This window comes from Micropterus salmoides, unplaced genomic scaffold (assembly GCF_014851395.1).
Source record: "Micropterus salmoides isolate LMB-PRFRI ecotype aquatic unplaced genomic scaffold, ASM1485139v1 Ms_hic_scaffold_5, whole genome shotgun sequence".
NCBI lineage: Eukaryota > Metazoa > Chordata > Actinopteri > Centrarchiformes > Centrarchidae > Micropterus > Micropterus salmoides.
In genome coordinates, this window is record NW_024044237.1 from 16,737,699 (window position 1) to 16,746,670 (window position 8,972).

Here is an 8,972-nt window from a genome sequence, read left to right on the forward strand (position 1 = left end):
AGAAGCAAAAATAGATGCCACATTATATGCTTCAAAAACAGGCAGTGATATAAAAGAAGAATGTTTCTCTCTCACTGTAACAGTCTATGTCTGAGGACTCACGCACCTGTATGTGTATGTAAATTTATGTAGCCCATAGAATAAACTTACTCAACAGTATACTTAATAAATACTACTACTATATACTTAATTAAAGAACATCTTTGTACATCCTTAGGTCTAACAAAAAAGAGTTGTGTGTCTGTGTGTGTGTATTCTTAATCAGAGTCATAGTCAGTGCTTGAAGTGGGCCAGTACTCATCGGTACACAGTACACTTGTATATTTTACTCTTTGGTGTACCAGGACTTTTTCTTGCGCACCGGCACTTCTCACAAGCTGCCTGTACGCTTCTCTGCCCTCTCCACCGGTGGAGACGGAGTGTGGAAAAGATCAAGTGCCAAAACACACGCCAACCTGCGAAGTACATGTGAATGGTGAGTACTGGTCACAGAGCTGATAAATGAATGCTGGTAACCCTGGAGTGTAAGCGGTGGGCCCAGACTGCAAAGGGCACTCTGTAAATCTTAAAATCAACAAAGTCCCTATAGGGGATGGTTGTGACACCCCACCCCTGTCAGCCAATGTTTAGCTAGCTGAATTAGCATAGTGGTTTGAAATTAGAAAGGAAAAAATGTATCAGATGTTGCCTAAGAAACTACGTTTCAATCTAATATTAATCAAAGAATTTTATCTGCAATAGTATAGATATTAAACAAAATATAGTCTTGATCAAAAATTACTTTCTGACATCAAAATCTGTTTTTTCTATATATATTCTGAATGTGCCTGTTTCCAGACTTGATAACCACCATGCCTGATCGGATAGGAAGTAGGTAAATACTGAAATAATCACATAACTCTACTACTATTACTCTACTATCTTATCTCGAATTGGTCGAATTGGTGTTAACATAACAGAACATAAATAATGCCTAAAACACTTTTAAATGGTCAGTTTGTGTCATTATTTTGCATACATTTTTTTTTTATCTTACCCATTTATCATGGCTGTATGTGATGTGGAAAATAACACGTACTTCTGCACCATTTGGAAACCTCGAGTTTTATCTCAGTTTTGATGACATGAGTGAGATAAGCAGACAGAGACACTTGACTTTAAAGATCAAAAACACATGGTCCAACCTCTGATCTGTTTAAGAGAACTCCTCTTTTAGAGCCGACACAGACACTTGATGATAAAACAGCACTTCACACACAGCTGGAAAAAACAACACTTAAGCAAGTAGAGAGCCATGAGAGTTAAGGCCAAAGTGCACTTAAATTGTCATTAATAATTTCATTACTTTGTAGCATATGGTCATTCAAATAGAGTATGATCATAGTTCTCCAAATATAGTGAAAATGAACATATTTCAATCTTATGCAGGATTCTTCTAGTTTTTGGTGCTAGACAGAATATTTTGCAGAATTGTACATAGCAACCTGGCAGGTAAAAGAAAGGTTAAAAAAAAACAACAAACTGTAAAACTACTGCTTCTTTATTGTTATGCTGTTTATGCTCTGTGCTATATATATATATATATATTGCATGCTAGGTATTATGTATTTAAGATTGACAATAATGAGTTACTGTAAACAGTCAAAGACCAAAACTAGTGGACCTGAGAGGCCAAAGGCAGGGAGTTAACAGTTCACTAATAATAATAATCTGGCTCCAGACCATAAAGCTCTGTACAAAACTGAGCTAATGTGGAAAATAATAATTGGTCTGGGTAAGAAGCTGCTGATTTGTACATGATCCAAAGCTGACACGATGTAAAAAATAAAATAACACGATATACTGTGCAATTAAAATGTATGTGAAATGGATCCAAGGAGGGTAAGATCAAGGGTAACTGCACTTGACTGAAGATACTTTCACCTCTCACCCAAGAGGCTCCTTCATTCAGAAAAGCCTGAAGAACTGAAGAAGCCTCTTGGATGAGAGAAACTTCTTCAAGTGTCTTCAGTCAAGTGCAGTGGCCCTTGATTTAACCCTTGGATAACTATGACCTGGATGACTGAGAATGTTCATAGATATACGAAATGTATTTTTTCATTACAAAGTACATCAAAGCATTAATCAAATTTTCTGAGTGTAACATTTCTAACCTTATAACAAACTTGCACTGAAACATGAGGACACAGAAGCAGTAAGGCAATACACTCACTATATCAGCCACCCAGATTGGGCCCAGCACATATTTGATTGGATCTGGCAACTCCTTTGTCACCATCAAAATGCAAGCCCAACATGTAGACCTACCGGTAGATGCACTGTATGCTGGCAAGAGGTTTAATGCTTTTTGGTGTCTAAATATTTTGGCATATGATTACTGTAAGCCCCACAGCTGAGCAAGTGGGTGTGCTGTGAAATTAGTCTGGCTAAATTTTGGGGTGCGTGTGTAGGTTTGGAGCTGTCTACAGCGCTGAAGAACCAGAACACGTCACTTGGTTCAGTCAGACAGAGTGAAGTATTCACAGTAAGAGATTCTTTTTCCAGTTGTTTTCTATAGGCAGCGACGCTAATGCACCCTAGGCGCCTTGACGATCGGAGCACCTTGCATGTTTGCAGGACTTCTCTGAATGCCTAAAGTTGAAAAAAACAATCAGATCAGATTTGTGAGTTAAGCATGCTCTGCCTGATCGCTTGTTTGCTTTTCATGGTTGTAAATGGAACTTTCAGCCCTGAATCCAATTTCTCCATTGTGGCAGCGATCCACAGACAGGAGGGAAACGACTGGGAAGTGAAGGGAGAGAGAGAGAATGCAAACCGCTCACCAATTAACACATTACATCTGTTTGTTTAATCCACCTAAAAATTTAAATGTAAAAACTGGTTGATTTCCAGCCTTTATGCTGAGCTAAGGTAACCATACAGGCTGTAGCTTTATACAGTATTATACAGTACAGACATGAAAGTGGTATCAATCTTATCATCTTGACAAGAAAGCCAATAAGTGTATTTCCGGGGAAATGGGACAATGTGAAAACGAAATATTTCACTTGTGTGATGAACTAGATAATAATCACCTTATTCTGAAGCTTTATGGCGAGTTTCAGCTCATTGTTTAGCTGTGGTGTCTGCAACTGTACTGTTTTGGTCCAAAAAACAAAAACTGAGCTAATCACAGAGTAAATATTAGACTTACATTCACCAGAAACACGACTCCAAGGGAATGATTATGTTTCTCTGTAACTGCCGGATGTGCAAATAAGCAACTGTTTGCTAACAAGTTTGCCATATCAACTTAACAACTGTTCACAACTTGTCTCTGCTGCCCCCAAATTCAGTTCCTGCAAGTTTAAAGTATTATCAAGGGTAAGGAGACCAATTTGTATGGAGTAATGTTTGGGCCCTTTAAACAGTGTCCGTTGAACTGTAAATAGTAAGTAATTTTGTCTTGATGATAATCAGCTGTGTCAAGTGTCCAGCTTACTGAAGGTACTTGGTACATCTGCACATCATCAGCTCAACAGTGAAATGAGATTTTTACTATAATAAATAGTATGTCCTAAGGGAAGCGTGTAGTGTATAATGAGAACAGTACTCTGAAGTTAGCAAGATGAAATCACACAAACTCATTTCTATATGTTGGAGGAGAACCAGTCCAAGGCAGATTCAGAAATCAAAAGGCCACAGTCAGAGACTTAAGAAAGAAAAAATGTGTCTTTGTTGAAAGTCATACCACTGACTGGATTTTTTATCACCCAACATCTCTCAACCATAGCTTGTAGACATTACTTTGCAGTTACAGAGAGCACTGATACATGCATCGCATCATTCAAATCAACCACCGACTTTGCCCATCGGGGAGAAACATTGTTTTGCTCTCAAGACTCTCAATGCTCTGGTGGAATTAAACATGCAGCACTAATGATTTACTGCTCTGAAATGTGACTTTTACTGTATCTCTGTGTGTTGTTCTTCAAAATGAATGGATTGGTTGAGTGATGAAGCAGCCATTTATTTTGGTTTCAGATCCTGAGGATAAACAAACACATTGTCCTGCATCCCTCTCAGTAATTTGATGGATCATTTGCCCTGTGTTGTGTATATGTGTGTGTGTGTTTCCATGTTTTGGTTGCTTTGATTGTGTGCATGTGCATGTGATTAGAGGGTTATCCACAAAAACAAGTGAGCTGAGGCAAACTCATCCATGAATACTGGTCACGGCACCAAATGAAGGTAGGATAGAAGAAGTCTGGTTGACACAGCTGAGGACTGCATGGGATTACAGGATCCTGTTTTCAAGAATTCGCTGCTAAAAAATAACAGAATGCATTGCATGAACTTCATGATAACTAAAGTTATGCTTACAGTGGTCCCTTAAAAAGACCTGGCACTGTTTTTGTCATCACATGCTGGCAAGATCTACTGTGAAAATTATAATTTTGCCAAGAATAATGTTCCTGTTGCAGACAATGTCTGTTATTATATCACAGGCATTTTCAAGAGTCATTTCTCTTAGAGAAGTGAACAAATGTACCTTCAGACAAAAACAGAAGAGAAGAAATAAGGAAGAAAGAAGTGAGGAACAAGAGCTACCCAGCTATCACCAGCAGGCTACCATGCACCACTGTTGAATTGAGTTCAATCGTTGAAAAGGTCAAGGCTATAACAACGGCTGTTATGGAGCAAAACTCCAACAAACTTGCTTTATATTTGCGTTCTGATAACAGCAAGTCAACACTTCTTTATAAAAATGCAGACATTTGTTTGATCAATAGCACAAAAAAAACCTATGTCATACATTTTATGGCTGATAATACACATTTTAAATCTTCAATGATGTTTCTTGAATTCTGCTGCCTAGATAATTGTGTGACATTTTTGAGTCATTGATACACCTCTTTTGAGGCTTTTGGCAGTGGTTAATTCTCTCTGTTTATCTTTAAATACACTTTCCAGCCAGCCATGGTAAATACAATCTGACAAAGATAAACATCCCACAGTAAAAGTCACTGTGGCACAGGTCTGCTGGATCAGTTCTGTTCTGTTAGCATGTGCTGGCTCCCATCAGCTAAGTCTGTTGCTGCTGTTGGTCCAACGACAAAACAATAAAGCAGAGTTTATGTTCACTCTACTCACTGTGGCTAAATGCTGGTTTGTGTTTCTTTTGTGAAAATGTTCTGCCGGCTTGTAGACAGTACATAACCACCTTCTGTATATCCGACTTATGGCTAAAACAACACACACCTAATTCATTATTATAATTATGCTGCAATGATGTAACTGACATTTTTTTGTAGCAAAGCTTCAGATGCATTTTACACACACACACACACACACACGCACAGCTCAGTCTTATGGGGCAAACAACTAGGATATCTCTATGAACCACAAATGAGCTTACATTCACATTCATTTCTGCTTTATTAATCCCAAATCCATTTAGAGATCACATTAATTTTGCATTATATTTCAAGATAAACTTCGACAGCCCTTTTTATTTTGACTGTATCAAAATTTAACAATAAAACTACCTTAACCTCACCTGCTTTCTCAGTTAAAGGTTTGGTGTGTAATATTTAGGAGGATCTAGTGACAGAAATGCAATGTAATATACATAGCTATGTTTCCAGTGGTGTATAAAGACCCTACATAATGAACCGTTAAGTTTTTATTACCTTAGAATGAGCCATTTCTATCTACACACACTACTCGTCCCCTTAGATGGAAGTCGCCATGTTGCGCTACAGTAGACCAAATGGACAAAAGTCTCTACAGAGTGCATTTCGTCACTATGTTGAATACAAACAAAGCAGAATAAGAAGTAGTAGAAGTAATATTAGTAGTAGTAGAAGTTGACTAGTGTATTAGAAGTAAGAAGAGAAGTTAAATTTGGACAAATGGAGGCCCACACATATTATTTAGCACAAGAGCCGACAGAGCGTGTAACCCCTCTTTTATGAAACTATGACATTTAAAAAATTTATGTTGTAATTAAACATGTGTGTTTTGGTTAATCATGTATAGGGATAGTGTTAAAATATTGATATTTCCATTTAAAATGTCGCACCCAAGTAGTTACTTTCCTTATTCTGATTTAGACACTTACACACATACATAATTATTTCATGTGGTGTTTCAGTTCTTTTGTCTAATAGTTGTTAAACACTAAAAAAATGTCATGTCTTGGTTTTTGTTCAGTTTAAGTCCCAGTAAGGTTTCGTGTAAGTGTGCTCCATTGTGCTCCAGCCATTCTTGATCATCACTGACCAAATTACGGGGGCGGGAGGGACAGATTTAATATTATCTGGCAGAAGCCTGAGTTCTCTTCCCTTTTAATTAGAAGGTTAATCATTTTCAGCTGGCACGCCACCACTCAAGCATCTCATGATCACTGGGTCATTGAGTTCATGGCACATCTTGAATTTGTGCAACTGAAACATCACTTCATCTCAGATTCTATTTGTATAGATAATGTGATGTTTTTAATTGGAGTGAAGTTGTTTTGTCTCACGTCTGTCTTTTGGCTTATGTTTATCAAATGTTATTCATTCATTTAAAAATCAAGCAAACATTTGAATGCAAAATGTTGTAATTCTACATTAGATTTGATTAATAATTCCCAGTGTGGGCAAATACAGGGAATATACAAAATGTCATTGACATATTAACATTATCTACACTGGTATATAGATTTGTAGGTGACCAAATGAATCAGAAGTGTAAAAGCTTGATTACACATGTAAAAAGTATAATGAAAAATCCATTGTAGAGCAAGCACAAGTGTTGAGCAGGATGTGTGTGTGTCTTTGTCAAAGTAACAAGTCTACAGGAAGCCAAATATACAGAATAAGTGTCCAGACGTACAAATACATGTCAGCTTGGACTGCTGGGCATCAAAGAAGATCCAAGACACTTTTGTGTGCTTTTTGTCTGGAAATCCATCTGCTGGTCTGATGTTGTTTTCTACTTTTCTCTCCAGAACTGCTATTTATGTTCTTCTTCCATTCTGCATCTCAAGATGACCGAGCAACACATGGCTTTACAGGCTGAGTTTTAAAAATAGAAGCCAACCTGTTATGTAGACTGCAGATTCCTCCTTCCATCAAAGGTTCTTTTCTCACTAACTTCTGTTTTATTATATATTTCTGTTATTTACACTTGTCATATTCTGAATTTTTATGAATTCTGCTTTTTTTGTCCCATATTAAACAAATACGAAGAATGTGTCCCCTGTTTCATTGTGGTTGTTCACAAACCAACACAAATTGTCGCTCCCTGGTTTTTGCCGCAAACATCATGTTTGCACAATGTGTAAACATTGGTCATGGAGACCCTAGCCAAACAAATATTGGAAATAATGGAATGTATCAACACATTATGCAAGTTTTATTGTCAAGCTTGAATTATTTCAAAACACAGCACAAATTGCATATGGCCCAGAGGTTAGCACCATTCCCACTGTGAGTACACATACACAAACACACACAGTTGTTATTGGATTCTCCACCTGATGTATATGTAATCATGTGTTTCATTATAGTGACAAACCTATTTATCAAACCATTTGAGAAATTGTAGGCATTAGCTTGATGCTGCATAGTTTAAAATAATGGTCACAAATGGATCTAAATAAGGATAACAATGCTGCTCAACTTCCTGTTTAAACAAGAACAAATTACGCATTCCGTGTATGCTAAGTAGCTGAAGTGAAGTATGATTGCATTAGCCGGCATTCAGTTATACATAACATGCTGTAAAGCAATCTTTACTAACAGCCTGCAAACAATAACAGCAACAGAGCATTAACGTGCATATTTCAAATCAACCACCCACCTTGCCCTGCAGGAAGAGAGCTTGTTTTGCCCCAAAAGCTCCATCTGTATTGACTCTCTCTCTCTGTCTCTTTCCGTCCTTCTCCTCTATTTCAGCTGAATTCAATATGTTCATTCAATATGAATGTGTTTGTGTTGCTAAGGAGGTAATTATATGAGTGCAGCACAGATAAGGAGGAGAACTAAAAACTCAGAAAAACTGTCTTCTCTGGATAATATAGATAAATTTTCTGAAAAGCAGTTGCATACATTCTGCCACCAATTAATTAGGCCCCTGTGCGTGTGCTTGATTTAAATTCTGAACTTCTAACAATTAACATTATTCCCAGCTGTTGTTGTTACAATGACAAATACTTGAGTCTTCACCTCTATTACTGTTTGACAACCTACCATACAAGCTGTTGCTGACACACCTCTTCTAATGCCTCCCCTTAAAGCGCAAAGGAGTTTTAGATATTACTCTTCGCCATACTTTAACACATTTTGCCTTGCTCTGCCATGGCCATCGAGGTCTGATCCTGTTACTAGTGGCTAACTGGACTCAGGGAAAAGATGTGAAGTAAACTAAGAGCACATTTGGATAAGACGTGCACACTGAAGTATGAGTGCAGCACCTTCTGCAGATTTGGGTAAACATGTAGTCCCAACAGGCCCACAGAGTGCTGACTTAACAACAGCCACCGGCCACGGAAAAACAGTTTGCTTTCACATAAGAGGCTGAATAATTATGGATCATTTTCAGTTCAGTGTTTAACATTTTAGAAATTATGAATAGGTAACTCGCCTTGTCCTACTAGCTTTAGCAAAACTATCCATGAGTGATTTTCATTTTTTTTTTCAACATCGCAGCTTGTTTGTGGAACCTGCATGAATCTGCTCCTCTTAATGAGTGCAAATGTGTGCATCAAAGTCATCTCACATCTGGCTTAGTAAATATTAATTTGCATTCATTTTATTATACTTTAGGCCTGGCTACATATGTCATGCCTAAGTAAATTGAAATTAGTTCTGCATTTGAATACCTTTAGAAAGGAGGGATACATGGAACCGAAAACTAATTATTAACCAATTATTTTCTTTAACTATCTTAATCCTTCATATACGCAGTGTGATTGTGGGTTCAGCAAGCAACATGGCTTCATT